This window comes from Lagenorhynchus albirostris, chromosome 4 (genome assembly GCF_949774975.1).
Source record: "Lagenorhynchus albirostris chromosome 4, mLagAlb1.1, whole genome shotgun sequence".
Classification (NCBI taxonomy): Eukaryota; Metazoa; Chordata; class Mammalia; order Artiodactyla; family Delphinidae; genus Lagenorhynchus; species Lagenorhynchus albirostris.
Genome location: NC_083098.1, coordinates 23,847,147 through 23,862,409, shown reverse-complemented (window position 1 = coordinate 23,862,409; position 15,263 = coordinate 23,847,147). Strand labels below are relative to the sequence as shown.

Below are 15,263 nucleotides of genomic sequence, written 5' to 3'. Positions count from 1 at the left end.
CATATATGCAGGCAAAAAAAAACCCACCCCGTAATGGACCTTTAATTTATATTTGAATCTTTACATAACCAAAACAAAAGAAGAAAAATAAGCCTATATTTATGGAGTGAGTTCTTGCAATTTGCCCAGCTCCGGATTTGAACACGGAAAACCACTCATAATAATGCCTCATAATGTCCGATGATAGCATCTTTGGCGTCTTCACCCTGGAGAAAATTTGGTGATGCTCAGCGTTATTCTGACTACGGTTAACTATAATAATCGAAATATGCCTTAAGCAGAAGTCATGTCTAGAGAGTTATAGACTATTTGTAAACACTTCTAGGGATATGCACAGGTGCTGTTACCATATGTAATTGAGGAGTCTGGCTGCCGGCCAAGATCCCATGTGTGATCTCTCAAGCCCGACCATAGGCAATTGTAAAGGCTTTAACTGGCAGGCGTTTGTGAGAAAGCTGCGCTCGCCACACTTGGTGCACAGCCTGGGGGTAGTTATAGTCAGACTCACTTCCCCACAGGGCGGCCAGGCTCACATACAACTGCATTCCTAGTCCAAATACCTCCGTTCAGAGGCCTCCTTATCGAGGGGCCTTCCAGTCGCTTTTCTACACTCTGACACAGTACTTTTCCACTCCTTGCCCTGTCCCCACCCCCATCCCCATCCCAGGGCTTCCCTGGCAGGGAGACAATCCCCCGATCTGTGCTAATGCATCTGACCCTTGCCTGGAGCTGCTCTTGGGAGGGAAAATGGAACACTGGGAGCCAGTGCTTTTTCCTGTTTTGCCTTTTGATTATACTATTGCGGTAAGTGAATAAAGGCTTAATTGTTACTCTCTGTTTGGCTTGTTGTCTTAATTGACCGCCTTAACACCTGGCAGCTCAGCTTTCTCCAGTTCAGCTCCTGACAGTAATTAGATATCAAATTTGGGAATAGAGACACAATTTAGAGTTCTTACTCAGGGTTGAATGGATATTTACCCAGAACAATCAGGCATCTCCCTTGAATTCCAGAGTCCGTCAGCCCCTTGAGGGGAATTGAAAAGCATCATGGTTTCATGGACAGGACACAGAATGAAATGCCGGAAGTCTTGGGCTCTAAAGTATACCTTGCTGTATAATTTGGACTTAACAACATCATCCAAATTTCCTGGGTTTTAGTTTTCTCAACTGTGAAATGAGGAACTCTGGACAAACGGGTATTGAAGATGCCTTTCACTCTGTGGTGCTCACCTGAGCCGTCACCTCTTCATTCCTTGATGTAGGTCAGAGTATCTATCACTCACTTTTTTTTTTTTTTTGCGGTACGCGGGCCTCCCACCGCTGTGGCCTCTCCCGCCGCGGAGCAACAGGCTCCGGACGCGCAGGCCCAGCGGCCATGGCTCACGGGTTCAGCCGCTCCGCGGCATGTGGGATCCTCCCGGACCGGGGCACGAACCCGCGTCCCCCGCATCGGCAGGCGGACTCCCAACCACTGCGCCACCAGGGAAGCCCTATTACTCACTTTTGCTAGGACATGGGAGTGATGGAGGGAGGAAGCTGGGGCAAGAGCATAGTCCCCCGTGTCTTTAGGAACAATTATCTCATCCTAGATCGTCTACTGGGCAGCTCTATACCTTAGATAAGAATTTGGGCTTTCTCTGAGGACAAGCATAATTTGGAATTTTATAATTTTATGCATATTTTCTAGAGCAGATAAGCCCATGTTTTAGTTTTAGAGCATCCTCAGGTGTGTCTAGACACTTGGTAAAGGATACTTTTCTCTGTTTATAGACGTAGGGGAGTACTTATTATAGTATTTACTAAATAGATTTTGAATTAACATGGGTGTCGGGAGCTGAATTTGTGTCCTTCCAAAATTCATATGTTGAAACCCTAACCCCCAATGTGATTGTATTTGGAAATGGAGTCTTTAAGAAGGTAATTAAGGTTAAATGAGGTCCTAAAGGTGGGGCCCTAGTCCTATAGGACTGGTGTCCTCCTAAGAAGAGCAAGGTCTCACCAGCGGTCTTTCTCTCTCCACCCATGCACAGAGGAAAGGCCATGTGAGGACACAGTGAGAAGGTGGCTGTCTACAAGCCAGGAAGAAAGATCTTACCAGAAGTCAACCCTGATGACACCTTGATCTTGGATTTCCAGCCTCCAGAACTGTGAGAAAATCAGTGTCTATTGTTTAAACCACCCAGTCTGTGGTGTTTTGTCATGGAAGCCCAAACAGACTAATACAATGGGATAAAGCAATCATCTGTATAAAACTCACTGTCTAAAAATAAAGCCAACAAAAAATGTGGCATGATATTGAGCAACTGATGGAACATAAGAAAAGAATAGCCATTTGACCTTGACATTGGAAAAGGTCCTTCAAGCAGCACAGCTTATCGACATAGGATTATTTTTCACTTGTTGTGGGTCCAAAGACCCCCTTTGTTCTGCTGAGAACAGCATTTCCTTTATGATAATATTTTATATATTCAAGTTTTCCATTTTTCAGTTTTCAAGATTCAGCCTTTAGACAAATCTTAGTACATTTAATTATAATAATTGCATGTATGCACATGTATGTAAATTACATAAAATAAAAATATAACATTTTAAAGTGTAAAAATGAAAGGTAGAGCTGGTAAGCTGGAAGGTGGTAGAGGAGGAGAGTTGGAACAAAATGGAGGGAGTTAATTCCTCATTTTATAAATTAGAGAGTTGAGCAGTACGATTTGAAGTAGATGATTAAGGAACAGAAGACAGTTCTTTAAAGTTACAAAAAATCACCAGTAGTAGAGTTAACATAAAAAAAGGTTAACAAGTTCTTGGAGGGAAAGGAGCTAAGTTATGAGCTAGATCCCTCATTATTTATGAAATAAGATCAACAGCTACTCGGAAAACTGACACATCAGGAAACAGAAGTGTAGGAACCCCTCTTGCCCATCCAGTTTCTGAATGAATCGGGGAATAAGGCAAGGAGTAAGGCTGGTGGGAGATTCAAAGGTTACTTATTAGTAGTAAAGGCCAACTTGGAGTAGACGGCTTGCTCTGAGAGCTGAAAGGCTTGTTTAATGCACGCCAGGAGGAGGAACTTTTTCCATCAATTATAAAAGTTCTGGACCAGGGAAGCCCTTCCCACATTGCAGGAAGAGCCCACACCTGGAAAAGCAGCAGGGGAATGCCTTTCCCATTGAAGCTCCAACCCCAGGAGAAAGAAAGGAAGGAGCTGAGCCAGGCATGCACAGTTTATCTTTCTCAAATTTCCCACTCAGATTAAGCCATTCTTTAAATGAATTCCACGGTAGAATGGAGAGAGGCCAGGACTGGGACATGTGGAAGGCAACTTCAGGACGAGGGAGTTTCCCCCTTAACAGTTGCCTCTAGGGAGTTGAATGTGTATTGAGCCTAGGGTGGACTGGAGAAGAATTTTGCTTGTCATTGTATGGGAAGAATAGCAGTCGAAGGTGGAAGGTGAATGAGGGTTTGGTCTGTGCCTTGCCTTCACTTTGGCCTATTTTCGTTGCTACCTTGTCCTTCCTTCATCCCCCTGGAGATTTTGGTTGGACCACCTGAGCAGAGTCGAGGATGACAAAGTTAAAGAAGAAAGGAGCAAATGCTGGCTCAGTACCGTAAGTCAGTTCTCCTGAATGTTTATCATCAACCCCCATCCTCTCTAACATGGAAGCCACATTTCAATCTACTTCTGTTGAGTTACCTTTATTTTGTTCACTAAGACGTGGGCCTGAGATGACATCTCAGTCACCCTCTCCTGCTTTTGGGATGCACAGTAGCCTTTTCTTTTTTTCCACGTGAATAAATTCTAACACGATGAGAATTCAGGGAGGACCCTTAGGCCCTGAGATCAGACTGAGGTGGGCCACTCCCATGTATACTTGTTTGACTCTTGTCCATCGACCTTCATTCTGTTTCCTCCTCCCACTCTGCTGCGCTAAGGACACATTTCTCTAACTCTCAGAACTAAGCATCTCTTCTTCCTCCATTAGCCAGGTGATCGAGAACTTGGCATTCATGGTATCTTGATCTGGGTGGTAGTTACACAGGAAATATATGTGTGTGAGGATTTATTGAACTGTATGCTTAAGGCTGGTGCACTTTATCCAATTTACTCTACGTGTGTTACAGATCAACTGGAAAAAACCCTAGTCTTCAGTTCCTTGACAGTTTCTATCCCTGCCCAAAACTGGCATGAGAACAGGCATGGCCCTTCCCCTAGACTTTTATTATGGCAACCCTTTGAAGGTGGGGCTTTCTGAACTCCCCATAATCTGCCAGTGTTTCTTAGTCTTTTAAATATTTCTTTTCCTCAAGACTTACTGAACGTTTTCAAGGCAGAGTCAATTTTCTTCTTCACCAGCTCTTCTTAACCGAGACACAAAATCTACAAGCCATAGGAAAATATTGTTACATTTTGCTGCATTTAAAAAAATCAACATGTGCATGACAAAAACACCATGAGTAAGATAAAAATATGGATGAAAAGATTAATGTGGGAAAAATGATTACAACTCAAATCACAAAGGACTGTGTCCCTAATAGAAGAGTTCCAACCAGTTTATAAAGAAACCAATAGAAAAATGGGCAAAAAATGTGAACAAAACATTCCATAATACGTAAGACACCAAGCACATGAACAGATGCTTAACCTCACTCACAATAAGAGAAATGAAAATGGAAATTACACCAAGACACCATTTTACAAGCTATCAGATAGGACAGAATAAAAAAGTTAAATACCACATGATGCTGGCAAGCCTGGGGGAAACAGGCCCTGCCATACAGTGGCTGGGAGGGCAAATTTTCTAGCTTTCATAGAGGGCCGTTGACTAGTACCTATCACAATGACAAATGCATATGCCCTTTGAGCCCGTAGTTCCAATTTTAGGAATTTAGATGGCAGGTACACTTTTGACAGGCAAAATGGTGCCTGTTCAAGGTATCGTCATTGTTTGTGCTAGCAGACTATTGAAAATAACCTAAATGTTCATGAATAGAGGTCTAGTTAAATAAATTATGATATATGCTTACAATAGAATACTAGGCAGCTATAAAAAATAAGAAAGCATTTTTCATTTTAATATTTAAAAAATCTGAGTTAAAAAACCAACGATACAACAATGTGCAGGGTGTGCTAATACTCGTGTAAAGAAGGAATGCATGAATGAATGAATGAATGAGGGGGCAGGTCCAGATCTGCCTAGAATGTGTGTTTGGGGGATCAGGGAGGTCAAGCTTAATAGGGAGAGGCTCTGAAGTAGTCATGACTTGTCTTGTGTAGCCTCCCTCCCACCCTAACCCTTTTCTGGTTCTTAGTTCTTCATTTGTTTTCTTAACCCTGCCCTTCAATGCCAGAGTCCTGCTCTAGCTCTCAGCAAGGCCAATCTCTCTGTAAACACAATCATATTTAATTGTTAGTGGATTGTTGTAGAAATCCTCCTGGTTGTCAGTGAATTTCAGACGAGGACCCACAAGACGCAAATGCCTCCCGTCCTTTCCATAGTGGCACCTTTGAGGCGTGGTGGTGCCTTTGGTACTTGTTGGAGGGCTGTGGCTAGAAAAGTTTGAAACGAGAATGCTTAGTGATTTATGTTCTCAGGAACCAGGAAGTGCTGGAACCAAGGGTTTTATTTTGTGAGGAGGTTTTCTCCACGGTGACACTGCCTGAATGCCCACTCATTTTATCAAAATAATAATGTTTCTGAAGGAACATAAAGAGCTCCTGCAACCTTCTACCAAGAGAGAAAGGAGGAGACATAAGGTCCTTGAAGATATCGCAGAGAATGGTTCCCCCCCCACCCACCACCAGAGTGAAGTGAGGAGATACAGAACAAGAGAGGGTAGGAGAACAGAGAGGAAGAGAAAGCCTTCCACAGAGGAAGGAGAAAGCTGAGAAATAGAGGGCAGCTGAGAAGGGATGACAGGAGTCAGAAGCCCTGCCAGCACCTCTGGTCTTCGTGGAAAGACAGTGGAACCCGACACCCTCCGCAGTGCGCATGACCATGAGCAGGTTAACACGTCACAACAGGGCAGCAGGCAAGCGACTCAGTGTCCATCACTGAGGACTAATGAGCCATTGTCCATCCACAAAATGGGACGATTCTAGGTCTAAAAGGGAGGAAGGACCAGTTCTCTCTACCACTACAGAGTGATCTCCAGGATATAGGTACTTTTTAAAAAATTAGGTGAATAAAATCAGGTACAGTGTGCTATCATTTATCTAAGGAATGGATACACATATATATACAGCTTTAAAAATCAACAACAGGAGGATAAACTATGAAATTAAACAAAATGCTTACTAATGGGGGAAGTAGTAGGATGGGGAAAGGGATAGAAGTTGATCTTTATGTATACATTGTTTTGTAGTTTTGATTTTGAAATCATGTATATACTTTACATAATTATAAAATAAAAAATTAAATTTAAAAACAATTCCTAAAAATAGAAATTAAAAAAAAGACACATGAACTTAACTCTGTATGAAGTTAGAGGCATTACAGTAAGTAACTATTCTAAGTGCCTTTAAAATGGTAATTTGATTGTAGCCCCTAGAAGGATATTCTCTATGGGAAAGTATAGAACAAGGCGGTTGGTTTATTCAACAATGAAAACAACAAAATTTGCAAGGAAAATAAGAGGAAGAGATGAGATGGAAACCCATAGACTTAAAAAGTCTGAGGAGGCACATCTAAGTCAATTGAAATGTATGGACCATATTTGGATTCTGATTAAAACATTCTAACAGAAGTTGTTCTAAGTAATGTAAAAAGCAAAACATTCTAAGACAATTCTGGAAATCTGGATGCTGACTGAAATTTCATGATGTTAAGAAACTATCGTTAATTTTTTAGGTGTGACCATTTTATTCTGGTTAAGTTTATTTTAAAAAGAATTCTCAGGATTTAGTGGTACAAATGGATATATTTAAGGATGAAACGATACCTGGGATTTATTCAAAATAATCCCAAGGCGGAGGGAAAGTGAGTGACAGGTATATGGAGATTCATCATACATCTAATCTTTTTGTATCTTTGAAGTTTTCCAGTCTAAAAAATAAGTTTTGTACAGGGCAGCAGGAGAGAGAAAATTCTCATTAGCAAGTTATATTAGTAGGGTATTCGTCACACAATTGGGGCTTTTTCTTAGAGTATCTGTGACTCCGTGAGATTCAAACCTCTAAAGATAACGTACCCTTTCAGGCCACAAGAGAATGACAATGCCTTTAAGGATGTCAGAATTCAGAGTTTTAAGGGCCAGTTGATTTAAAAACTGACCTCAATACTCATTTTCCTCATTTATTTCCTTTTTTCTGTTGCCAGTTCCAATTCAGCCTGATACCATTGTTTTGCCAATTCATGCCAAGGCTATTATAGTAACTACCTTATTACTTCTTCCCTTAGCATAAGGCTAATAGAACAGAATTATCTCTATTGTAAACACACTTAAGACCTCCCTAAACATTGATGTTTTTAAAAGGTCTAACCAAAAAGTCATAGAATGGAGAGGCACTATTGATTAAAAACACTTTACACCAGTGATCAGAATGTATTTACACTTACTGTCTGGTTAGATAAATGGTTATTTCTTTAGAAAAAATTGAAAAAATACAATTACATGATACAAAATTCAAAAAAATACTGTAAAAAACAAGTCTTCCTTCTATCTCTACCCACCCCCCTGCCCAGTTCTCTTCCTGGAAACATTAATGCTAACAGTTTATTATGTATTCCTCCAGCGATATTGTAAATATATTTGCAGAAAACCTAATTATATATCACAAATGGTAGTAAATTAAATATAGTTATTGAGTAATCCTTAACTTTCCCTAATCTGTGATTTTTCAGGGCTCCTTTTTACTTCTGGACTATCATTTACACAGTCAGCACAGAGAATTCTGAAAAGATCTTTGCCTCACGTTTATTTTTTTCTTTGGTTTTGAAAAATTCTTTCTTGATCTTGACAACTGGAGCATTTCGTCTTTTCCAGATAAATAATCACAGGCCAGTGTAAATAAGAATTATGCCTGAATCCACTGATGGATTTCCATGAACATTTTGCTTTGGGTTCTAGCAGTGTCCTAAAATTGACAGTTAAAAACAGTGATAAAACTAGACAATCCTGCTTTTGCCTCTTGTCTCCCTAGTTTCAGAATTGTGAGTTCTTAGGAAGACCAAAACCATGGGGATTTTTAATAAAAGGTATCTTGACTTAAGTGACAGTGTGTTAGATCCACCACTGCAAGATGGGGAAGGCCAGAGATTGGGGAATAGGTAGGAAAGAGAGAATGGCAAAGGAGGGCGTCACTCCCTTTGCAAGCCTATCCTTCTCGGATCCTGGATTCTAGCTTCTCTTCTTAACATCTGTCCTTGGAGACAGGACTATACTGCCCACCGCCCTGTCTCACAACAGCCCTTTGAGGTCGTAGCTGCAGCAGTGCCCTCAGCACTGGCAGCTGCTTAAAGAAAGAATAATTGTTCAAGTTTTCGAGTTGGTCGATTTAGGTTCCTACCACGTGCATAATACAAGATATTTATATCAACCAATAATTATGTATATCATTAGATCAATTCTCAATTATCATTAAAACTATTAAATAATATTTTGCATAAAACTGCACCTTAAGGTATGAAGTAAAATCATAAAAATCCAGCAGCAATTCTCAAGCCTGCCACCCCAATCTCTTGTTCCTTCCTTATTTCCTTTTCCTCTCCCCACTCCCTTTTTCTTTCTTCTCAGCAGTTCAGCTAGTCCCTAAGAAATTGTCATTCCCTCCTCAAGCACAGGGAAGATCTAAAACTGGCCTCAGGCCCAGCCTACTCCACGTTGTCTCTTTCTATGTGCAAGACCAGGTTACACTTACTAAAGAAAGTAGTTGTACCTACTCAGAAAATTCATGGGCAGAACATCTAAGCAAATTAAATAGGGGCTACAACAATGCATGATTCTAAAAGTCAGAGAGTCCAAGAATCAAATAAATGCCAAACAGAAGCCACACGAGTTTAAAGATAACTAAAATTGCTAGAAAATTACTACTCTTTCCCTATGGATTTTGACTCTGCCTTGTAATTAAACAGATTAAGGCACAACTGAGCCAAATACTTTTCCCCCATTTAATAAAAAATCTAGTGCCTACTCTACCCAAATGGAAATTTTTACACATTATCTTACTCTGTCATTTGAAGTGCTATATATAGCCTTATAAATTCTAATAGGATACAATATAATAGATATACATTAGTATAGAATTACTATTATCTATAAGTCCTAATTCCAAATTTCTAGGAAGGAAATCTAATTTGTTCACCTTGGGTAGGATGTCAATTCTTGGCCCAGTTATGCCCAGAGTCTTGGTTGGGTGCACATCCCCCAAAGCATGAAATACTTCCATCCACTTATCCTCATACATGCTTTCTCCTTGACATACCATCCAGACACTTCTTGACCAATTAGGTCTATCAACTTCTTCAAGATTCATAATTCTCAGCTCTCAGAAAATGATCCTGCCTAACACAACCTTGTGTTCAGTTTCGTGTGCATCTATTTAGTGCCTACTAAATGTCAGATGATACAGTAGACATTGGGATGCAAAGGTGAAGGCATTCTTTTAGCAGGAATTCAATCGATTTGCAGACAGTCATATCCCCAAATATACAAAATTAACAGTAGGCTGTCTTCACGTACTCGACACTTTAACAAAGACTGTGTTAAACATACCTTTTTGTTGGAAACTGAAATGGCAAAAAATTACGTCAGTCAATTTATTTAAAGTATGAAAATTAAAACCACCTCTCCACTTAGAAATGGTGTATTAAAGGAGAATAGTCATGTGGCTTCTTGTTAGCAGCTCTCTTAAATTTCTATGGAGAGAGTAAAATAATTGAATAATGTGAGGCTTGGGGTTATCACTGAAGTCTTGTCAACTGTAATCATACATTGTTTTTTGAAGATCCTCTTTATTAAAAATACTATTACTCTGACTGTTCTTCTTCAAAACCACGCCTCCAGGGTACTAAGTGTTGTTAACTGACACTGCGATGAGATGTGGATTGCTTAAGGCACTTATTCTGAGTCAACAGTAGATCTGGGAAGAGAATTTATTTGCCAGATGGCAGCCAATCTATTATTTTGTCTCGTATTTAACACAAACTCAGCCCTTTGCATACTTATAAATGTCTACCCATGATGTTCCAACATGGGGTAGTGGAATATTCAAAAACTGTTCCAGACAATTGCTGACCTGTTTATATCGGCAGCCAGTGTCCTGGCTGAAGACACAATAGAATATTCTGGGCAGTCAGTTCCCAAAGCAAGATTCTTAGTTTAGCTTGGAATTTTCCCCTAATACTATTTTGTCGGGATTCAGGGGAGGGCAGTAGAGATTGAGAGACCAGTTTTGTGTTATTACCATTATTATTACTTTTCTTTTGTGTTCATCTTAGCCATGGGTGAAGAAAGTAATAAACTTTTCTCTGACCATTGGCTGGTTTGATTATGCTGTTGCTTCTATTATTACTGAAAGCTGAGAGGGTAGAAGTTATACAAGGGAAGAAACTATGCAGCAGAGACATACAGGAGTGTACCGTCAATTACAACAGCAAATTACTTTTCCATGTTTTGAACCTAGATTTTAATATTTTCCTCATTAACTCTGGACCATGTTTAAGAACAAACTGCTCCAGACAGAACCAGATTAAGGTCAAACCTGTCCTTCACACCTGAAAAGTTCTCAGGAAATATAAGCTGTCAAAATTACAGCATGAATAGTATTTATAAACATGTGCCTGGGAATTAGCCACGGATGGATGATCCTGCAGAAACTGAATGGCAGCAGTGCGCTCTACCGGAATATTGTGAGGTAGCAAGGTCACATACCACAAGGCAGACATCCTGAAAAATATTCCCTTCTATTATTGTCTGTTTAAAGAAACTAGGGTCAGTGCTAGGAAGTAGAGGACAGAATATAACCCAAAACCCAAGGAGTAAAAATAAACTTAAAAAGAAGACAAGATGTTCTAAAAGGGCAAGTAAACATTATGAGTTGTTTCCTTTCTTATAGCCATGGACAGACTGGTTAATAAGTGGTCAACAGGAGGAGCATTAAAATAAGTCTATTGCTCTGTTGCCTTAATAATGGGGAAGTCTTTAATATTGTTACAAGTTCCCCTTTCAGAAGTCAGAACTGAGCCTGAAATTTCCAGGAAGATGGATACCCAGAAGTTTTTTCTTAAACATTTTCATTTATATCATAGAGAATAGACATGTATTTAATTTTTTATAAGGGTATCCAGATGATGGTTAGTTAGGATGGGAAGGAAGCATAAAATTATAAGATGTAGTTTACCACCAGTAAAATGTGGTTAGTGTACCTGAGGAACTGACATTTTAATTTAATTTAAAATTTAAAATAGATACTCAATTTAGATGTATGGAAACAGTTCATTCTCATCCTCTCCAGTTTTCTTCAACTCTCTTAAGTCCATCATCCATCCTTGGGGCTCTCAGAGTAGCTTCTTAACTGCTTTCTGACCTTTAGTTTTACACTCTGCTAGGCCAGTCTCAAAAAAATGCCAGTTATAATGAAATTTTTCAATGTTTTCTTGAAGTAAAAAAGACATACAGAAAAGTACAAAATTATAAGTATGCAGTTTGATATGTTATCATAAAGTGAACACAACTGATAAATGAACAACTAGGTAAGACAAAGAACGTGAATTATACCACAGAAGTCCCCATTCATGATGCTTTGTGATCACTTCCCCCTCCCCTTCTCCAAAGGTAACATCTATACTTCTTACATCCACAGACTGCCTGCTTTATATTAGTGGTTTGTTCTCCTTAAATTATGCTTGTGGAATTCATCCATGTTGTAATGTGTATCTGGAGTTCATTCATTTTCACTGCTGTATAGGTATCTAACATACGATATACCACAATTTATTTATCTATTCTACTCTTCATAAACACTTTGATTAGTTCAAGTTTTAGGTCATTATGATTTATATTACATTAAACCTTTTAAAATGTGTTTTGTGAACACATTTCTGTAGAATCTATTCCTAGCAGTGAGTTACTGGGTAACAGAGTACTCATAGGTTCAGTTTTTGAAGATACTGCTGGTTTTCCAAAATGGTTTTATCAATCCATACTCCCGTAAGTATGAGACTTCACATTCTACATCCTCATCAGTATTTGATATTGTCAATCTTTTTAAGTTGATTCATTTTATGAGCATTTCATGGTGTACCACTGTGGTTTTACTTACATTTTCTGATGATTAATGAAGATCAGTATCTTTTTGTATGTTTCTTAGAAATTTGTTGTCTTTTGAAGTTCCTGCTTCTCTTTTCCTCATTTTTCTGTGGATTGTCTTTTTTTTTTTAATTTGTAGTTCTTTATATATTCACTTATGAGTTGCAAATATCTTCCACTCCACGGCTTTTTCATCCTGAATGGTGTCTTTGAGGATCAGAAGTTTTTCATTTTATGTTATCCATTTTATCATTGTTTTTCTTCATGACAGGGCTTTTTGGGTCCTTTTAAAGAAATCTTTCCGTATTCCAAGGTTTTGAAGATATTCTACCAAGTAATCTTTAAGAAGTGTTATTTTGCCCTTCAGTTTAGATTTATAATCCATCTGAAATATATTTTTGTATATAGTGTGAGGTAAGGGTTAAGTCTTTTATTTTATATGATTATCCAATTGCCCCACTATAATTTATTGAAAAGGCCATCCTTTCCTCACTGCTCTGAAGTGCTACCTTTGTCTGTGGAGACCAACTTATACTAATTTTCCTTGTTTTAGCTCTGAAAGTTCTACATCCTGGGAACAGCCTCAGGCTCAGGCAAACTAGGATGGATGGTTAACAATGGTTACTATTGTCATAAATCATGTGTGCATGAGTATGGGTCTATTTCTGGATTCTCTTTTCTGAACAGAATAATAAGCCCATTCTGTCTTAATTAATTTTATAATAAACCTTGTTATCCTATAAAGAAAGTCATCCTATCTTGTTCATTTCCAAGAGAGTCTTGGCTATTTTTAGAATTTTTTCATTTCTATTTTAGAATCAGCTTTTCAATTAATATAAGTAAAAATTCCAAGATTGGGAGTGCATCGATTCTATAGGTCAGTGTGAGGAAAATTAGGTATTTATAATATTGAGTTTTCCAAAGCCATGAATTGTTTAGGTCTTCTTTAATTTCCTAAGTAATGTTTTTTAGCATTCTGTGTGAAGGTCTTGTGTATCTACTGTTAAGTGTTAAAAAATTGATTTTTTTATATTGCTGTATCATGATTTGATTTCATATTCTAATAATTATTCCTGATATATAAATATACATTTGAATTTGGTATATTGGCTTTATATTCAGGTAACTTGCTAAACTTGCTTATTAATTTTAAAATTTTATATGTAAGTTAGACATTCTTAATTATTTTGGATTTTCTACATAAACAGATGGCTGGCTCATAGGCTGTAGTTTGCCAAATTGTGCTTTAGTCCATGTTTATACTTCTTTTCCTGGAAGGGAGTCTTGTCTGTCTGTATGGTATGTTGGATGCATGGTGGTTGCAGCAGGAGGTCCAAATTGCTGCTCACGGGCACAGGGTGAGTCTTGAGCTTTCCAAAGCTGTCCCTCCTTTCCTGAATATTGAGTCAATTGTGCCAAATCTGTTTCAGCACTCTTTATTTCTTTGTGTAAATCCAAGTTTCCATCTAGTATCACTTTCCTTCAGCCTGAAGAATTTTCTTTCTTTTTTTTTTTTTTTAAATAAATTTATTTATTTATTTTTTTGGCTGCATTGGGTCTTTGTTGCTATGTGGGCTTTCTCTAGTTGCGGCGAGCAGGGGTTACTCTTCATTGTGGTGCACGGGCTTCTCATTGCAGTGGCTTCTCGTTGCACAGCACGGGCTCTAGGCACGCAGGCTTCAGTAGTTGCAGCACGCGGGTTCAGTAGTTGTGGCTCTTGGGCTCTAGAGCACAGGCTCAGTAGTTGGCGGCACATGGGCTTAGTTGCTCCGCGGCATGTGGGATCTTCCCAGACCAGGGATCGAACCCGTGTCCCCTGCATTGGCAGGCAGATTCTCAACCACTGCGCCACCAGGGAAGCCAAGAATTTTCTTTAACATACATGTAGTGCAAATACTAAAAAAAAAAAAAAAATTCTCAGCTTTTGTCTAAAAACGTCTATTTTACCTTCATTTTGAATGACATTTTCACTTGTATAATATAGCAAATATTCACTAGGCAGTTTTTCTTTCTGCACTTTTTAGATGATTCTATTGCCTTCCAGCTTGCATATTTTCTAGTAAGAAGACTGCTGTCTTTCTGCTGTTTTTCTATATCAGGTATCACAGACTTCTTCTGTAAAGTACTTTAATAACTATTTTTGGCTTTCCAGGATAAATGGTCTCTGTCACAACTACTCAACTCTGCCATTGTAGTGTAAAAACTGCCGTAGACAATAGGTAAATAAGTAGGTTGTCAGTGTTCCAATAAAATTTTATTTATGAAAAACAGGAGGCATGATAGGTTTGGCTTGAGGGCTGTATATAGTGTGCTAACCTCTGTTCCATATGTAATGTGTTCTTTTTCTCCAGTTGCTTTTAAGAATTTCTCTTTATCACTGTTTTTAACAAATTTGATTATGGTGTGCCTTAGTGTAGCTTCTTTTTTTCTTTTTTTTATGATTCTTTTTCTTGGCTGAGTTGGGTCTTTGTTGCTGTGCACGGGCCTTCTCTAGTTGCAGCGATCGGGAGCTACTCTTTGTTGTGGTGCACAGGCTTCTCATTGTGGTGGCTTCTCTTGTTGTGGAGCATGGGCTCTAGGCACATGGGCTTCAGTAGTTGTGGCATGCAGGCTCAGTAGTTGTGGCGCATGGGCTTAGTTGCTCCACGGCATGTGGGATCTTCCCGGACCAGGGCTCAAACCAATGTCCCCTGCATTGGCAGGCAGATTCCTAACCACTGAGCCACCAGGGAAGCCCAGTGTAGTTTCTTTTATGTTTATTCTGTTGACGGTTTGTTGAGCTTCTTGGATTTCCCATTTCTTTATTCATATTTTTTGTTCATTTTGTTCATATTTTTCTTTACATTCTTTTAAGCTCCTAGTTTGTCAATTCCTTCCTTTCCATAATTTCTGAGTCTGTTTCTATTGATTGGTTTTTCTTCTTGGTATGAGTCATATTTTCCTCCTTTGAATGCCTAATAATTTTTTTATCAGATCCTGAATATTGTGAATTTTATTTTCTTAAGTACTGGGTTTGTCAT

The 15,263-nt window shown here is 38.9% G+C and overlaps 1 long non-coding RNA gene across 1 annotated transcript in view; it reads left to right on the top strand.

Annotated features, from left to right (window-relative positions):
* The window catches only part of LOC132519689 (uncharacterized), a 125,659-nt gene that overhangs the window by 87,470 nt on the left and 22,926 nt on the right, over positions 1-15,263 (top strand). The window contains exon 2 of the long non-coding RNA XR_009540248.1: positions 2,031-2,147. This is a non-coding gene — a long non-coding RNA (uncharacterized LOC132519689). The remainder of the gene's footprint in view (positions 1-2,030; positions 2,148-15,263) is intronic.